The sequence below is a fragment of the Cynocephalus volans genome, chromosome 1, assembly GCF_027409185.1.
Source record: "Cynocephalus volans isolate mCynVol1 chromosome 1, mCynVol1.pri, whole genome shotgun sequence".
In the NCBI taxonomy this organism is placed as follows: Eukaryota; Metazoa; Chordata; class Mammalia; order Dermoptera; family Cynocephalidae; genus Cynocephalus; species Cynocephalus volans.
The window spans coordinates 103,421,073-103,441,259 of NC_084460.1; the positions used below are offsets into that span (position 1 = coordinate 103,421,073).

General features: G+C 35.0%; 1 protein-coding gene across 1 annotated transcript in view; it reads left to right on the forward strand.

Moving 5' to 3' along the window:
• The first annotated feature begins 684 nt into the window (after positions 1–684).
• Positions 685–20,187, forward strand: part of PIK3CA (phosphatidylinositol-4,5-bisphosphate 3-kinase catalytic subunit alpha) — an 87,303-nt gene continuing 67,800 nt past the window's right edge. Inside the window, exon 1 of the mRNA XM_063093280.1 lies at positions 685–942. The gene's annotated coding sequence lies outside the window, so the exon portion shown is untranslated. The remainder of the gene's footprint in view (positions 943–20,187) is intronic.

The following is a 20,187-nucleotide window of genomic DNA, read 5'->3' on the forward strand; positions in this document are numbered from 1 at the left end:
GTGCATTCCGCCTTTGGGGATGGACTACAACTTCAACTAACGTCGGCAGAAGGAAGAGCAGCAACTCTTTGCAAAGACCTTTTCTCTAGAATCAATAACCACTTCTGATTAGCCACTGACAGGGGCGGTTAGCCTCCGCGTCTCCTCTCGCTCTCAAACTGAGTTCGTTTCCTCTTTGGTCGTAAAAGTGAATGAACTCACTTGTTCCCAATATTCCTTTCTATATTTCTACCCTAGTCCACCTGCTGCTCGTAGAAGCAAATATGCGACACGACACCCTCACTACTGCAGAAGACGGAGCATTAAACAGATGCAAGCCAGGGAAGCCGACCCAACCACACACCAACTTCGGGCGGAAAAGCAAGGCGCAGGCGCAGTGGCACATTGTTACCCGACTTGCCCACTTCCCCCTCCTCCTCTCCTCAATTTCACTTCCTCTTTTTTGCACATCTGCTTCCGGAGCATTGTAGGCTCGGCCCCTCCTCAGCTTTTACCCTCCTCTGCCTGAGGAGGGGAGGGGATAGTCGAGGGGGTGGGGAAGAGTTCGTTGTTTGTTTACACGATGTGAGCGGAAAAAGAGACCAATAAAGTTTATTCTGGAAACAAAAGGAAAAAAAAGCAGGGGCGACAGAGAAAGGAGACGGGGGCGGGGGCGTGCGGCGGGGGCTAGCGAGCAGAGGGAGCGAGAAGGAGAAAGCGGCAGTTCCGGTGCCGCTACTGCGGCCGCTGAGGTCTTGGGCTGCCGCTGCTGCCACGGCCGCTGGGGCTGGGGCCGCTGGCGAGGCAGGGCTCGTGCCCGGCCGGGCAGCTCCGGAGCGGCGGGGGAGAGGGGCCGGGAGGCAGGGGCCGGGCCGCCCGCTCTCCTCTCCCTCGGCGCCGCCGCCGCCCGCGGGGCTGGGACCCGATGCGGTTACAGCCGTGGAGCCTGGAGGAGCCCCAAGCGTGAGTAGAGCGCGGACTGGCTGGGAGCGGGCGCGGTGGGGATGGGAACGGGGTGGGTGCCGGAGACTCCCGGGCGCACCCGTCGTGTTGGGCGGGGGCTACCGGCCGGTCGTCTCCCAGCGTCGGCCCGACCCGCGTCGGAGTTCACCAGCGATCGCCGCTCCGTCTCCCTCGCTTGCTTCTGGCCTCTCCCAGCTGCAGAGGCGAGGGCTCGCCGTCCCCTCTCCTTCTTCCCTCTAGCTGCCGCCTCACTCTTCGTTTCCTTCCTTTCCTCCCATTTTTGGGGATGGGGTGCTGGAGGCTGAGGAAGTGCACTCAGGGCCACCGCCCCGGCCGCGGGGGCTCAGTCTCCCGCGCCCTGCACGCCCACCCGGCCCGCGGGTGGCTCGGCTGCCGCGAGCACCGCGGAGTGAGGGATCCGGGCGCGGAGCCGCGACCCGTTCCTGAGGGGCTTGTCACGCTCTAGGACTCCTACCCCGCCAGCCCGGCAGCCCTGCGCTTCCCTCTTACTAGGTTTAAATCGCCCGGCAGGGCTATGGAAGGAAAACCGCTCCCCCCACCCTACAGCTACCCTCCCACCCTTCCTTTCGAGGTTGTTTTTTCCTTTTAACCGAGATAATCAAACGTTTGAGTCTTTCATTCATATACCTGAGACATTGTCTCATGTGACTTGTGTCTACTAAGTCTATTATGTGATGCCTGTTTCATAGCTTTTAAGTGGCTCAGAAAGGTAGGATAGCGCCCGCGATTGGGCTGTGTAAACACCAGACGTTCAGCCTGGGTTTTGACCGCGGATTGAGGGGTTTATTTTAGGATGCTAAAGAAATAGTGATGGTGGCCAACAGTATTAACCAGTCTTGGGAATCGAAAGCTATTTTCTTAGATGTCAGTAATTGGGGAGCTGTTTATGTAGTTATATAAATCGTAAGGGGAGCGCCACGAGAGGGGGCTTTGTAGAAAACAGTATGCATATTCTTTAATGAATTAGAGTTGTGATTTCATCTTGGTGAAGCTTCCTCATTCCAAGACTGCGCCTTTGTGCACAGGAAAGACAAGGGTTTGCGGTACGATGTTTTGAATCGTAGTTTGTGAGGCCAGGAAGAACACTTAGAAAACTTGGATAGGTAAATTCCAGGTAACTCAAGGAGTGATTGCTACTGCCACTTTTGAACCACTGCGGGCAATATTAGTCGCATGTTTTCCTCCTTAGAAACTAGATTCTCTGGATATTTGCTTACATTGCACCGTACAAAATTTGTTTATGTGCTGTATTGTGTGTTGTAAGAACAGTCCTGAAAAATACTTATGATACCGTGTTGCTAATTCAGTTTGGATAAATCAAAACACTTCTTGTTTTTATTAATGGGCTCTCAAAGCAATTGCAGTGTAAGAATTTGTTAGCATGTCTTTGTATTCACGTTTAAAGATTATTGAACCGAAGAATTGAATTTTGGTTGACAGCATAGATCTCCATCTAAACATCACGTGTTTTGGAAAATTTTAATTATCAGATTAACTGTTCTGCAGTGTCATCAGCCAAAATTATCTGGAGAGGGTGTGTGTGTGTGTGTGTGTGTGTGTGTGTGTGTGTGTGTGTGTGTGTGTGTGTGTGTGTGTGTGTGTGTGTGTGTGTGTGTGTGTTGGTGTTTTGTTTTTTAAGATTTCTTGTCTCATGTTTTGGGTCAAAATTAAATACAGTTTCATCAAGAAATTTTTTCAAAAGTTTCTTGTGCGTTTTTCAAAATAAAGTGCTTTCCTATTACAATCACAAAATAGGTAATTGAAAGAAATGATAGTACATTGTAGTAGTAATAGCATCATGTGGGAAATAAGAAAGTAAGTGAATATTAACTTAATAATATTTTATCATTGACTATGAGTATAGAGTTTGAAAAGCATTCCTGTCAGTGTTAGTTAAATAATTAAAAATGAACTACATATAAATGTAAAACAGTGTTTTATTTATCTAAAATTTTTAAAAATTTTAAGTAAATTGGATAACAGCTTTAAAGAGATGTTACTAAATCAAACTGAAAATTACTGCATGAAAGTGTATATTCTTATGAAGCTAGATATATGTAAAAGGGAGACTAAAGAAGCACTGGCTTTGACTGGCTCTATGCATGGAACAGTCCTTCTGGAGGCAGAGCTTCCTTCCTGTCAGGATAAGATCCTCTCCATCCCAAATCAGTGTTCTCTTTTAAAAAAAACCAACAAAACCTAAGTCTACAAATAATATATTATGTAAAATAGTCATAACAACTTTTTTCTTAAACAGTTTACTTTGTGTTTCTCTTATTTCTTATTAGCGCCCTTTCCTGAGTAAAGATTTAAAAACAGTTTTAAAGGACATTTGCTTTGTTGATCTGTTTATTTTGAAGAGAGCTAACTTAATCCCAGTTGATCTCTTTAGCAGCTAGAGTAGCATTAAAAAAAAACAGTTTTCTATTTTATTATTTTTATACCTTAAATTCCAAGATAGCGATGATTTTTTAAATGAAATGTGTTTCTTAAGCATCATAACAGATTCCTTCTGCAGTGAAAATGTTTATGATCTTAAAAATTATTCAACTGTAGAAGCACAAGTCTCAGAACATAATGGTTTATATTTTATTAGAACAGTTATCAGTTTTTCTTAAGTATTAGTTATCTTGCGCTACATAACAATCCTGTAGACAGAGCAGTATTACTGTCCCTGGGAAATGATATTCTAATCTAAGTTCAGACAGGCGGCAGGCAGGTAAGAGACTCATTACAAAACTAACATTTTCTGACTCCTTTCAGTATATCATGCTTGCTCTAATCTGCTCTAGACCATTTTTAAAATAGAATTAAAGAAACTAGGGCCCAGAGAGGTTTTATGAGTTACGGTTACCTTTTTCCATATTTACAGTAATAAATATGTATATTTAATTCCCTTTACAGCTTAACAGTAGTTTTCAGTCCTGGCTACACATTAGAATCATCTTAGGGAGCCTTTTAAAAATATGCCAGGGTCTCATCCCAGAGATTCTGATTTAATTGGTCTGAGATGGAGCCCAGACAACTGTGTTTTGTTTGCTTGCTAGTTTTAAATCTCACCAGGTAATTCTAATAGATAAGATTGTAAAGCACTGGCGTTCAAGGACCTGTATGATTTGGTCCTTGTTTCTCTCCCTAGTTCATTTCTCCTCCCTGTTCCTACAGCTCCCCGGGCCTTTCCATGTTCTCATGTGCAAATGCTGTAAGACATAGTACTTCCTAAGACATTTGCACACTCCATTCCCCTTCCTTAATTAGCTGATCCCTACTCATCTTTCACATCAAATCCTTCGAAAATTCTAGTCTGAGTTAGATGTCTCTGCTTCCTCTTCACATAGCATCTTATACTCCCACTTTCATAGCATTGACCTCATAGCATTGTAATTGCCCATTTATTTGTCTGTATCCTCCACTAGGATGTAAATTCAATGAGGATAGGGACTCTTTTTATCTTATATGCAGTTGTATTCTTATTGCCCATTTCAGTAGCCAGTACATTATAGGCACTTGACTGACTAGATACATTGGAGACAGACTTTTTTATAACATGTAATTCAAAAGAAGTTTTTATTCTTACCAAATACATTTAATATTTTTGGCCACTAAAAATGTACATCCCTGAAATTGCCACATATATGAATTTCATTTGAAGACAGTTGTGATATTATAAATTATACATAAATTGTATCAAGAGTGACACTCCACCCCAAACACACATACACAGGCAAAAATAAGGATCACTGTATATACAGTACTGCACTGGAAATCAGAAGCCTTGAATTCAAATCCCCATTTCACCACAGACATTGTGTCTTTGGGCAAGTCTCAATCTATTTGGGCCTTATCCTCATCTATAACATAGAAGGATTGTACTAGAAGCTCTACATGGTACTCAGTGATCTAGCCTTTTAACAGTATTGGCTTTGGAATCTGACATACCTAGGTTCAAAAACTGGTTCTTAAGCATACTGGCAGGATTACTTTGGACAGATTTTCTAATCTGTATAATGGGGAGTAATTACTGAATTGAGTTGTTGTTGAATTAAATGAGATAATATAGATCCAAGAGACTTCTTGATCTGAATAAGGTGCTTAATACATGTTCATTTCGTTTTCCCTAAGGAGTTGTTAGATCTCATGAGTGGACTTATCTGAGATAACAAAAGGACAGTTTATGTAATAAGTCTTATTTTTCACTTTGCTGACTGGTAGCACTGCAGGTGTGACTAGGGACCAAAAACCATTGTAACTTTTGGTTTCGTTTTCTTAGAATCCCATTCCACTGCCAAACACACAGGTGTTAGTCAGCCTGCTTGGGAAATAATTATGCCTGGAAGTTTGAACCCTGACAGGATAGCACATGCCAAGCTATAAACACATATATGTATAATACATAATGGGGGGGGGGAGTCTAAACTGATGACCTTACACCATCTCCAAAGGTAAGTAAAATCAGACTTGATTCCCTAAAAGAAAGAAACAAGTTAAAATTAAGGATGATTTACAAAAGAAGACCCAGAGATTTAAGTGAAATCTCTTCATTAAACCTTAAAATTCAGGGAGCATTATTTAGTAATTAATAGGTGATATAAGAAATATAGGAAAAATTGGTCTTCTGGTCAGGACAGATTCCAGAAGATAGGCACAAAGAGTCTTCCCAATGTCAGATTAACAGTTACAGATAATCAGTTAGCAGACAGAAGTTGTTGATATTTTTCTCTATTTGGGAGCCGTATTTCTCAACTTTATGTAGTGATTTTAGCCTTTATTTATTTGGTAAGATTGAGAGAAACCTTACACATAATGTAATAATGTTGCTCTATTGAAGTTTCTTGTTACCAAGAAACTTATTTTTGTATAAATCAAATTTACTTGCCTGAGTTTCCCCTTAAGTTTATGTGAAAAGGAAACTTTATAAACGACCTTTCTGGGGAAGATACTGTAATAAAAATTAAAAACTATGTAATAAAAATTTAAAAATTAAAAACTGAAATGTTAGGATGTAAAAGAGAAATATGGGGCAACATACAGTGAAGTTTGAGGATTCATCTTGAAGGCTGGCCATTTCCATCATTCAAAAAGGTTATTCAACTTTAGAAAAAATGGTAATGTTTCATAGCTATGTACCTTATCCACATTTAATTCTTTATTATCTGATTCAATTGATTCTGATTAGGTGCTCCTTCTTCCCTTCCCCACCTATACAGGTTAGGGAGTTTAAAGTTAAAATGTTCCAATAAAGAGTTTGTAAGTTTAAAGTGAAGCTGTTTTTAGTATGTATCAGAGACCTCCTCTGGTCTAGATGCCTAAAGTACTAAATTCCAACCCCAGACTGCTACTTTGTATATGTGTATCACATTTTTGTGTGTTTTTCTGCATTGATACAGTAGGAATTATAATGTGTTGTTCATTATGTAGCTCATACAATTAATTAATGAGATAATTTAAATGATCCCAAATAGCACTAAACTGTTTAGGAAAAAATGTGTACATACTAATTATTATTTTAAGTTTATATCTAGTACAAGAATAACATGTTTTTTATTTGGCCTGACAAATACTCATTTATTCTGTATCATTTTGGTAGTTATCTTGATAATTTATCTAAATTGTATTCATTTATAAGAAGTTAAGTTTTTAGTATCTTTTAGCATATGATTACAATTGTTACAAAGGAGTCTTTTATATCAGGGCCACATTTGAAATAAATGTGAGATTAAAAGAAATCTGTCAGAATTATTAACAATGCTTATCAGGTATACTTCAGATTTTAAATATTTGTGTAGTAGAAGCCAAAGAAGTCAGTGTTGTGATATGAATAAAGCTGTACATTCTGCTCTGATCATAACTCTGTTTCCTAACTCACCAGGAATTAGTAAGGCTCTACAGAGAAATACATCTCATAAAGTACTACAGAAATATAAAGCAATATTATGAAGAGGATTTTAGGCATAGATTTTTGAGCAGGAGGAGACCATGTTGTGTTTATTCTTGTACTCTGAGCACCTAGCATAGTGCCCAAATGTAGGTGATAAGTAAGCATTGATATTTTTGAAATAGAATCATATTTAGAAATAAAAATACTTTTCTTATATGTCTGTCAATTAGTAGCTATATAATTTTGAACTGTGTAAAAAGTACGTAAATTGCTATGTGCCGGTCTTAGTTGATCACTTACTGAGAGCATAGATTTGGAGTATGTAAGAAACATTTTTGTATAAGTTAACCAATTGCACATTTCTTTTGATATTTGGAGACATTTTTTAAAAGATTGATAGGTTAAGGAAAGACTGTGTGTGATGGTGAAAAGAACATTGGATCAGGAATCAGAAAATATGGGTTCTACATTCAACTATTAACTAGCTATATAGCCTTAGGTCTTAACCTTCCAGGGCTTATTTCTTCACCTGCAAAATTTCTAAGGTTCTTTATAATTCTCAAATTCCCTGAAATTCCTAGTATTTTAAAGTCTATTTCTGATTTCAGGGAGGAGTAAGCAAGCTACTCCCCAGAGGGAGGACAGTCTATCTCAGGTTTGTCATACTTTCAGAAGCTCAAATATTTTTGTCTGCCTGTTTATAAATTTGCACTTTTGAAAGTTCTTGTGAAATTCTGTGGCAGAGAAAAGCTGCCATTGGAAAGAATGGGGTGGAAGGATTTTTTTTTTTTTTTCTTTCTTTCTTTCTGAAACCATCAGTGACTTTGGAGAATCAAACACTGCAGACGTGGTCATTTTGGTTACTGGCACTGGGAACAGTTTGACAGGCATGGAGAGTAGGTCATCTACTGCACACCAGTTGCCAGGGTTATGAAGGCCAGCAGACCTGTCACAGCACCTTTAATAGCCACTGTCCATCATCCTTACTTGCTAAAGACTTCTAGGAAAGTATGTTCCATAATTTCTCTAGGTAACCCATCCCACTAGATGGTTTTCAAAAAATGTGTTCTAATCTTAGAAACGTAATTGCAGTGGCATAGTAAGCCTCTTTTTTTCTAGGTCTATCCTCGGTTGTGCAGACAAATATATGGAAAGATGACAAAAATCATTGTCTTTGATCAGAAAGCAGTGATGTTTAAGCTATTGATTTTTTCTTTCTATTAATGTTCAAATTACCTTCAATTTTTGAATATTTTTTAACCAGCAAACTGCTTGGGTAATGAGATATTATTATTTAGTTAGTTTGAGTATTTACTGATTTTTGAACAAGCTAAGCAGATTTCTGTGGCTTATTTTTCTTTTGGAGATCTTACTTTTCGAAGTACTTTTTATGATGGACTTATTGCAGGTCTAGACCTGAAAGCAGTATTCCATTTCAAAACAACTGACTGCCTTTAACCTAAAGAGTGAATTGTATGTTTTTCCTTAGGAGGTTAACTTCTTGGCAATTTTAAAAACCTTGGAGTTTTTTTGCCAAATCAACTATTATTCTGTGAGTATAGATTTATGGAGCATGTCATCAAATGTAAAGTAACATTAATGGGAAAAATCGTGAGAAAAATATAAAAATTAGGTATTACTTATAAACTCCAATCTGAAATGAAACCATGCATGACAGCAGGGAAAGGAAAGAATTATATTTTGATACCGTCATCTTTATATGTATAAATATTAATAGTAACATCTTTTAATTTTCCTTATGAAGATTTCCTTAAAATCTAATGGCTATTACTTGCATTTGAGACCCTGGTAGGTTGCATCTTAAAGTTTTTATGAAAGTAATATTTGTATTCTTTTTCCAACCAATTCTTGTATTCTTTTTCTAAAAGTTGAACATGACTTTTTCAAAGCAGTTTCTATACTTGTCTTGATAATAACAATGGTAGTAAAACTCAAAATAATTTAGAATATTAGTAATTTTGTAGTGTGGGTACTGGCTACTTGTTTTGTTTTCCACTAGAAATGACCAACTTTAAACTTTCTTAGTGATATTGTGGGATGCCAGATTTCCTTAAAATCATTTTTAATAAATCTAATGTACAATTACTAAAGCACAGCTAAATGTATCATGCTATGGTCTTTTTTGTTGAGGCTAAATATGAGACATGTAAGTTAGTACATGCCTCCTGCAAATAATTTTTTTTTCCATCCAAAATTGGGGAAGTAATTGGTCAACAAGACAGAATATTTAAAGTCAGGACAGTCTTAGAAAATCCACAAAATATGGCCACTGTACTTAGCCTTCTATAATTTTTCTTTTCTTTTCCATATATATGTCAAAATGGTTAAGACCATGTGCTCTGGAGCCAGACTATCAAGATTACTAGTTTTGTAACTTTGGGCAAGTTATATAACTTGTTTGGGTTAAATATTTTGGTGATAATACATAATTTTTTATTTGTGGAAGGATAATAGCTACCTACATCATGATATTGTAATGGGAATTAAATAGATAATACATGGAAGCATTTAGAAAAGTGCCTAGCACATAGTAAACACTCAGTAAAGATCTGTGAACACTTGAGAATAAAAATCGTGTTGTATTCATCAATTTATTTTGGGACTTTAACATTATGTAGTGAATTTAATTCCATCCATTCTGAGAATTTGCTAGTGGATTCAATCCCTGGATAATGAACAATAAGATTGCTTTCTAACAAGCTTAGAGTAGTTCTCAGTTCTTTACATTACTGCTTGCTTTTTGTTCTAGTAAAACTTTTAAAATTTCATTCTAGCTCTAGGAATCTGAATTCAGTTTCATATCTAATCCTTAGAGAAATTAGCATATGGAAATTTCGCTTGATAGGAATGAGGAATTGATGGATTGAAGGTATTAAATAAGTGGATGAAAAAAATGAATGTACATTTTTCACATCTAGTCTGAGCTTCCTATGGATTGATTTTCTCCGTCCGTTCTTGGAATCTCAGAATCCCCAGCAGATAGCTTAATGACACTTTGCCACTGAAGCAGTACTTGCTTTGTGCTACTATGTATTTCCTTTCCCTGTCTTTCTTCATGTGCTGCAGACAATAGTTGTGTCATACTGTCACATATTCTCTGTGCTACATGGCTTTTAAAAAATTCTCACGTCCAGTTTTAAAGTGCTTGTGTCTCACTTGCCCATTCTACTTGCTATGAAGTCTTTATTGAATAACATATAAAAAAAAGTTAACTTTTTTGTGTATCATTCTGTTTGTTACCTCATGTACACTGACTAGACATTTTATAAACCTTATAAGTCATTTATGTGAGATTAAGGAAAGCAACCATGTGTTTAGGTTATTTCCATCAGTTTAATCTGTAAGTCTTTGCCTTTAATTACTAAGATAGCTACCCAGTGCCACTGATACAAGTTTCTGTGGCATCATCTACTTTGTTTCAGTACTGTTGTTGGTACCATATATAAATGAGACTATTAGCTCATATTTATGGTAAACATTCGTATGGTTTTCTTACCTTTCACTTTTTAGCTGTCTTGGCTAGACTATTCTTGATGGTCCCACAAGGTAACTTATTCTTCTCAAGTTGGTGATCCCATAGTCTGCATCTCTCATAAGCCAGGATAATAATAACACATCTGCAACTTTAAAAAACTACATTTTAAAAAATTACTAATTTATATGGAGATTACTTCAGAAAGTAGCTGCAATTTTTGGCATAATTGTTCATTGTTATTTATTATTATTGTTGTTAATAATTTTATTGTTAACTTGCTTTTAAAGAATGATTTTTATTAAGCATACTTCCAAACATTTTTTAAATGCATGTAAACTGTATAGAATTTAGTCTCTTTTGGGGGGTGGTATGCACAATGAAAAAATAGCATGACATTAAACCGTCTTAATATTGACCAAGAGTTTGTTTCCATGCTTTGGGATTATGACTAATGTAGGCATTGAAGTTAAGAATCAATTATCTATTTTTAAATGGCATCACAAAGAATTATGGGTGAAAAGCTGTGGAAGAAAGTTTTCTTGATTTTCTAAATGTACACATGAGTGTGTATATTTTGAGTTTCTTCTAATCCAAACTTTAATATCATGAATCTGAGGAAGAAGAATATTATGGACTTTTTAAATATTATCTTCCTTAATCCTCACATTAACAGTTCGATACATTTGTAGTTTCTCCATTTCAAAAATTAGGAAACTGAAGTCCCACATCCGATCAGTACAGTGGCATCTCGTCACACTTGATTTACATGAAATCAGCTATACTCAATCAAACAGAAAAACATGACAAAAATAATAATTTTAATATTGCAGTCATATTCCACTATTGAGCTTTTGCTTCAAAGTAGACATGAGATGAAAGATATGAATTGGCAATACCTTTATTTGGTCTCAGTGCCTAGGTATGAACATCTCACTGTGTTGAGTGTGATTCTGTTATTCAGACATATAATGTTAATTACAACATGGCCTTTAATACCCAGCCTCTAGTGCTCAACCAAAGAAACAGCAATTTGTTTCAGTGCTGGAAGAGAAGCTCCTGTTTAGACTTGCTGAGCAATTGTGTTAGTCTCCAAGGTGGCATGTAGATATGACCACTACATCTGTGCATGTATATTCTCTGATACACACATGTGCGTGCACACCCATAAATCCACATCCTTTAAAATACTATATGTATTTTATGTAACATATATAACTTTATCATGTGTTTTAGATTGCTGTATGTACATTATATCTTTGTACAAAACATTTCTGTACAAGATGGTATATGAAAACCACATGCATTGTACTTCATGGGTGATTTAAGAGATTTTTCCTTCTTTAAGATCTGTTTAAACACTCTCTTAATAGTGTTTCCTAGGATTGTCCCCCAAATAAACTAATTGCACTCTTTTTAAAAAAAAGGAGAGATTTTTCAAGGAAAATGTTGACTCTGTACATCCACAGAATGTGTGTTTTGCACAAGCTCATTTCCGGAACATAGCACCCTGGAAACATCTCTTTCAGTCACTAGCCATTCGGTACAACTTTTCAGGCTCATAAAACATAAATGATTTGTTCTGTGTCACATAGTCAGCAAGCAGGTTAGTATTCTGGTAGTTATCTAGAATTATAAGCAAATATCCCATTTCACTGCATCAAACCTTCCCTTCTGTCTGTGGTGTGAGAGAGACTGTGTCTCCTTGGCCCAGTAGCCGTGTCTTCTGACCAGCTAGCAAGTGTACACATGGTGGCTCAGTGTACACTTTTCTCCTTACAAGGCTCCAGGAGAAGTGCTCCTTCCCCACACAGATCACATAAAACATAAATTGGGCATTTTTTCAAAGAGAATGAATAACACATAAGAGAGAGTTAACATGGATTTGTCACCTTTACATTTTCTACCTTTTAGTCTTTCTATTTCTCTAGGCAAGGGGGTTAGCAGAAACCCACTCAATGTTTTCATAAAATAAAGTCTACCTAGTATGGTTGAATTTCCTTTAGCAAATCTATAGACATAAAAGAACAGATAGGAGAAAGAAATGTAAATAACGGTTAAATCCAATCATCATAGGACCAGATGTAAGATAGTTGTAATTCCTAATATTCTGTTTCCATATTCTATTATGACTCAAAAGTAACCCATCTGGGGAATGAAGTAGGTTTTTCAAAAGTGCCTTCAAAATTTGGGCTGAGAAAATATCACCATATGTATACTCATATTTTTAAAAATAAGTAACTGAGTGGTTAAACACTATTTCCTGTTTATTAAATAAACACGGTGCTTCGCAATGTGCTGGACTCTGGATATTTAATGGTGAACAACATAGGTATAGTCTGTGGATGTACAGAGTCAACATTTTCCTTGAAAAATCTCTTAAATCACCCATAAATTATGATATATATGGTTTTTGTATACCATTTTGTACAGAAAGGTGTTTTGTACAAAGATTTAATGTATATACAACAATCTAAAATACATGATAAAGTCATATATGTAATGTATGAAATACATGTAATTAAAAGGGTGTGGATTTGTGTGCATGCAGATGTATGTATCAAAGAGAATTCGCACGCACAAATGGTAGTTCGTTGGGACCGTATTAAGCCATCTTTGCATTCTTAGGGTAATTTCTACTTGATAATCATAAAATACACTTAATATACTGTTGCATTATTCTCACTCTTGTTTTATTTAGAGTTGCTATTTTGACTTCTACTTACTTAAGTCTGTTTGCACCAATACAATAAGACATGAATTTAAAAAGAATAAGTACTGAAAAACAAGCTGCACAACTCCCTTTTTTGGTGTCATATGATTGCATTTCTAGGAAAACTGAGAGTCAGCTGAAAAATTATTAGAATAAGAATATACAAGTAGAGTAACTAGATATAAGACAAGTATCTAAAAATCAATAGTTTGCCTTTATGATACCAGTAATTGTTTACAAAATATAATAGGAAAAAATCATCTATAACTGTAACAGAAAATATAAAATTATATATGAGCCCATGTGAAGAAAATGAAAAAATCCTATTGGGATATATGGGGGCATGGAGAGAGGAATATCATGTTTCTGAATGGGAAGTCCAACTATTACAAATATCAGTTTTTCTCATTAACTTACAGGTTTAGCATAATTCTCTTTTTCAAAAATGTGTTTGAGAAATTAACAAAGTAATTCTTAATTTTGCCTCAGAGACCATAAACAAGTAAAAGTGAGACAACATTTAAGTGAAAAACCAAGAACAGTCCTATAGCCCTATGAGATATCAAAACATACTAAAAAATTAGGGTAAATAAAAGAGTTGGATACTGGCATAAGCATCGATAGCAAAATTGGTAAAAGGCAATAGAGATCACAGAAACAGACACTCTATGATAAAGGAGTCATCAGAAATCAGAAAAAAGAAGACTTAATAAATGTTTTTGAGGGTGTTGAATATTTAAGAAAACAAAGTCATTTGAATCTTTATCTCATCTTACATACCAAAATAAAATCCAGGTAAATTGAACAGTTAAATGAAAAAGAGTAAATATCCCTATGATAGTCTCATTTTTAAAAGATATTTATCTGGATGTGGAAGTACCTTTCATACTTTAAAAAATCGGAAGTACTCATGAAGGGAAAGTTCATTACATTTGACTCTTAATAAAACATTGGCGTTTATTCTATCTCTTCCTCCCACCTCCTGTCCCCTACAGCACAAATGAAGAAATTAAAAGATGGGTAAACCAGGATTAGAATTCTGCAAAAATTTGACAGACCTTTAAATTTTTATAAACACTTTCAGAGTCACTAAGACCCATAAATGAACAAAGAACTTGAGAAGATGAGCTCATTTACTAAAGAGCAAATACAAGCATATGGGAAATGTTTTTCCCTGATAGGTAATCAAAATGAAATTTTAAGTTGCAGTGTTAAGATATTTTTACTTTTTGAGTTGGCAGGAATATTTTTCTAATGCTGCTTTTGCTAGTGAAGATGCCATGAAATGTGCTCACTCATTTATTTGTATTGGCAGTCTAAATTGGTTCAACCCCTTTGGAAAGCAAGTTGGCAATGCCTATGCCTTTAAAAAATTAACATACCTTTTGAACTAATAATTCCATTTGCAGCATTATATATAATAATTTACAACAGCTTAAGTATTCAACACATAAACTGTGTTATATCTCCCGTAGAAATAGAAATATTTAGGAAAACAAAGTCATTTGAATTTTTATCTCATCTTACATACCAAAATAAAGTCCAGGTAAATTGAATAATTAAATGAAAAAGAGTACATATCCCTATGATAGTCTCATTTTTAAAAGATATTTATCTGGATGGGGAAATACCTATCAAACTTTAAAGAACTGGAAGTACTTATGAGGGGAAAATTCATTACATTTGACTCTTAATAAAACATTGGCATTCATTCTATCTCTTTCTCCCACCTCCTTTCTAATCATAGAAAATGTGTTTATGAAGAATCTATAATAATTGGAAGAAATGTTTTTGAAGTGAAAAAAAGATACAAAATTATGTATACAACCATACAAAACATAGAAATAAGCCAAAAAATATGCATGGAAAAAAGCTGTAAGAGAATACATCAAAAATGCTCAACTAATGGTTGTCTTAGTCGCACTTTTTCAGTTTTATTTTCGTCACTCATTTGTGCACCACTTTTTTGCCATTACATACAGAGCACAGTCCCAAGCCCATAATAGACACTTCAGTCTGTACTTAAGTGAATGAATTTCTCTAATAAGCATGGGTTACTTTTATATTGAAAGAACAAATACAATCCACATCTAAGTTACGAAAAGGAGACATGTGGGAAGCACTCTAGAAAAGAACCTGATTAATAATACCTTACACTAGATTTTGTTTTCAGAATATTTTCACATCTCAGTTTTACATGATCATTTTGTGTTCTGATTTAATAACATCATTATTTGCCCAAGTTAGAAATTTCTGCTAACTTGACTTTATCTTCTCTGACCTGCCAAATCCAACTGATTACCAAATCTTGGATAGTCTTTCTTTGAAAAGTATCTTGATTTTATTGCCATCTTTTCTCATAATCATTGCCTTAGTTTAGTCCTTTCCTTTATCACTGAAGTATCCCAACCAGTCTCTACTTTTCTACTCTCTTTTACTTTCCACACTGCTGCAAAATTATCAGACGTGTAAATAACTAGCAGAATTTTGTGTGTGTGTTATAATAAATAGATTTTATGGAAGAGAGCAGGGGAGTGATTGACATTGCTTTCACACTGCTGCTAAAATGATCTCCTAAAATACAAAATTGGTCTGCTTAAAGTTTAGCAATTCCTTATGACCTGTATTGCTGCTTCTCAAACTTGGGGTGTATAAGAATTACCTAGGGAACATGTTGAATTGAAAATTACCCAGACTGAAGAAGTTCTGATTCAGTGAATCTATTGTCCTGGGAATCTGAATTTTAATAAACCTTCCCTCCTCATGCATGTGATCGCAGGACAAGATGTTAGGGAACAGTGACCTTGGGATAAAGTACAATTTCGTTAATTTACTATAATTCTCCTAACAATTTGGCATCAGTCCACTTTTCTGTGCTCTTTTCTATACTTTCCCTCATGGAACACCTTACAATCTAGACAGTCTGAACTGTTCCAAACTCACCTAGGCCTTTGTGAACTCCTGTGCATATATGTTCATGTGTTCCTGAGGCTTAGAGCCCCTTTTGCTATGGCTACTACTACCTAGTGACTTGACCTGGCACACTATCTTCGGTTTTTATGTAATTTGTGTAAAGTATTCCTGGATTCACTCTTTTTGGCAGGATTGATCTCTCCCTCCTATGTATTTCCATAGCTTCTATTTATTACATCACAAACATACTGAATTATGCTTACTTATTTACTTATTTCCCTCTCCAGACTGTGAGTGTCTTGAGGTCAGAGATGCCATTTTATTTATGTTATATCTTTAGCATAAGCCTGGCACATAATAATTACATAGCAAATATTTGTCAAATGATTAAAAATCCAATAAATAAGGCAGGGAAGGAGTGATTAATTCCATATTTCAGTGAGTCGCATGGGATCTTGAGAAATTAGATATTTGCTTATGGTTACCCAGGTTGCGTGTATAGATTTGGGACTCACACTCAAGATATCTGGCTGCTTTTTTGGTTTTGGCCTTTACAGGAAAGACCAAAATTACTCCCTCCTTTTTAAAGCATTTTTCTTTTGGCTCACTTGTTAGTTGACCTTTTATCATGTTTGGGGAGAAAATGACTTTTTCATCATATTCACACTTTATAAAATAATGCCTATTCTTCCAGGGCAAGAACTGATTGCTGGTTATTTACCTCCTATACTCTGCTTTGTGATGCTTATTTGTGTCCCTCACAGAAAGTAAATTATAGTGCCCAATGAGATGTTCATAAATACTTGCTTAATTAAATTGAGTTGATATTTATGTAGGAAAAATTTTATTCTGCAACAATTAAAGCAAAAAAGCTGTGTAAGTATTCAAGTGGGTTTTCACTGTGGATTTGAAAGCTCGATTTCCGAAGTTTAGATGTGTTTAGCCTTGCTGTAGACTTCAGTCTTAGGTGTTGATGGAAATCAACGGCCAGCTGCAAAGTTCAGATCCAGTATGCCATAGAATACAAGTAGCTATGGTTTAAACCAAATGTTAGCAATGAAATATTTAGTAGCAACTGTTCTTTTAAAAGAAACATTTTAGATAATTAAAGTCATCTTGTAATATCCTTATACCCAGCTGTCAGCTTTTTACTTTTTCTGCCAATATTCCTGGAACCAAAACCAAAAAAGTGGAAATTAGGGTACCACACTTTGAAATACACTAAACACTTTGAAAACTATTATATCTAATAAGATTTACAAAAAGAGTTCGTCAAAGCCTCAAAAAATTATAAAAAGCAAATATCTGTAATAATCTTCCCTGATATTAAGCTGAAAGATATACTTTAGTAAATAATAGCATATGAGAAATGGAAGAATTGCCTCTCAATGTGATTATTAAGTAAATTTGAGAATTTCATTTTTAAAATTTTGTGCTACTGTTTCTTAATTTTGTTACCATGTTTAATCAGCATCTCACTTTCCTCCTTTTATTCTCCCTTTTCTTTAGCTTTTGTTGGTTATCTTTCTACTTTTATGATTAAATCTCCACTCAGTTTCAGTAATATTCCTGATTCCTCACTGTGTTAGACAATAATAATAGTACCCCATTCTTCCTTTGAAGTCTTCTCCCACCCTTTCACAAAATGTTATACTCATAATATACAATTACTTTACGTTGTCAAGTAATGATAACATTTACATTCTGTTTTATAACCATGCTTAAATCCTCTTATGTTTTGATTATATAGGTAGATTTTAATAGTTGCAACTAATAATATTTACATTAATATGATTATGTGAAAATACTTCAGTTTTTGACCAACTAGAGTGCTGGTGTTAGATTTCTTTCTCTGAATCTATGTTCAACATCATGAACTACACTGAGAATATATTTAGTATTCAGATCACATGGTTTATCTTTTCAAGTATTCCACATATTGCCCAAAATTGTGCTGTTTTGCTTATTTCCAAGCATGATTTTCTAATACATTTTTTGGTTTTTCCCTGAAATATTCAATTACCTTCCTTTTTTTCCTACTGTGGAAATAAGTGTGTATTCTTCACTATGTCATTGATGCTGCGTGTCTCCTCCATTCTTTTATCTGTTGCTTAGAACCTATTGTATTTTTTTTCTGAATACTTTTTACTTAGGCCACACAGATTTAATCTTTTAATTTGTGCTTATTACTTCCCATGATTAATGTAAAACTTTATCCCAAGATTGCTTTTACTTTATCATTTACTTATATTATTTGGCCACTGGGTCAGTTCCACCATTTCTGACATATGGTGTCTTCCTCTTTTTTGACCTCAGCCTTTAGTCGGCTGAGTAATTTACTCAATTGAGTGCCTTAGAATTGGTTTAGGAGAAGTAAAACTTTGAGAACTTAATTATCTGGAAATACCTTTATTTTTCTTTTCGCGTGGTAGTTTGCTGGGTATAGAATTCCTGGTGAGTTATTTTCCAACAGCTTTAAATCATTGCATAGTTTTTCACTTCTATGGTTACTGATGAGAACAGTGTTGCCAGTCAGATAATTTTTCCCTTGTAGGTTATCTGTTTCCCCCCGAAAGCTTTTTAAGCTCTTATCTTTATCTTTTATTGTCTAGTATAGATTTTTATTTTTACGTTTATTCAGCTCAGTGGTCCCTTTTAATGTGACCGTGTAAGTCTCTCTAGCTCATGAATGTTCTTCTTACTTTTCTTTAATTTCCTTTCTTCCATTTTTCTCTTATTTGAGAACTTTTGGAATAACAAGTATTTGGTTGTTGAATCTCTTTGACTCGTCAATATCTTTTCCCCCCTTATTTTCATTATGTGTCTTTTGGCTCTGTATTCTAGCAGTTTTAAAAATTTTTTACAAATCTAACAGATGAAATGTTGTCATTTAATTTGCATTTTTATTATTACTAAAGAGAAGCAGCTTTTGCTTTATTGGCCATTTGCATTACTCTTTCTATGAAGTCTCAATATCCTTTTGCCTACTTTTTAGTAAGTTGTTCCTATTTATACAGTAGGGATTTCTCCCTTTGTCAGTTATATGAGTTAGCAAATTGTTTTTACTGGTATATCTTTGGTCTTTCCTGTGGTACTTTCTTCTACATACAGGAATTTTTGTTTCTTATGTAGTTGCATTTATCAATTTTTTGTTTTTATTTCATTTAGTCTTAGAAAAGACTTTCTTATACATATTAAAAAATTATCATATTTTAATAGTACTTTTATGATTTTATTTTTATATTGTGTTTGTTATTCTAAGTAGGATTTTATTTTAATGTAAGGTATAAATTGGAAACTCACCCTTATTTTTTTTTTTCAAATGTCTAGCTAGTTTCCAAATGGTCTTTTCTCTATTGATTTGAAATATCTTTACCCCAGCAATGTAAGGCTAATTTAACTTTCAAAAATAAATTTAGTGCAGTACATCAAACTATAATAAGACAAAGTAGAAAAACCATATGATCATCTCAAAAGGTGCAGAGAAAGTATTTGACAAAATTCAACACAAATTCATAATAAGAACTCTCAGCAAACTAGGAATTGAAGGCAACCTCCTCAACCTGGTAAAGGATGTCTATGAAAAAAATAACTAACATCATACTTCATAGTGAATGATTTTATGCTTTTCCATTAAGATCAAGAACAAAGCAGGGATGTTTGCTCTTACTGCTTTTATTCAACATTATGCTGGAGGTCCTAGCCAGTGCAATAAGGCAAGAAAAAGAAATTAAAGGACATAGAATGGAAAGAAGTAAAACTGAACAGATGGCATGTATATAGAAAGTTCCAAAGAATCTACCAAAAAATAAAAAATAAAACTAGAAAAAGCAAGTGAATTTATTAGCAAGGCTGTGGGATAAAAGATAATAAACAATAATTTATTATATTAATATATACTAGTAATAAACAATTCAAAAATGAAATTAAAAAACAAAATCATTCACGATAGCATTGCAGTTACTTAGATAATAAATTTAACAAAAGATGTGCAAAACCTGTACACCAAAAATTACAAAATATTGCTGACAGAAATTAAAAACCTAAATTAATTGAGAAGTACACCATGTTCTTAAATTGGAAGAACGAATATTGTTAGGATGGCAGTTCTCATGAAATTGATCTAAAAATTCATTGCAATCCCAATCAAAATCTTGTCAGTCTTTTTCATAGAAATTGACAAGCTGGTGCTAAAATTTATGTGAAAGCACAAAGACGTAAAATAAC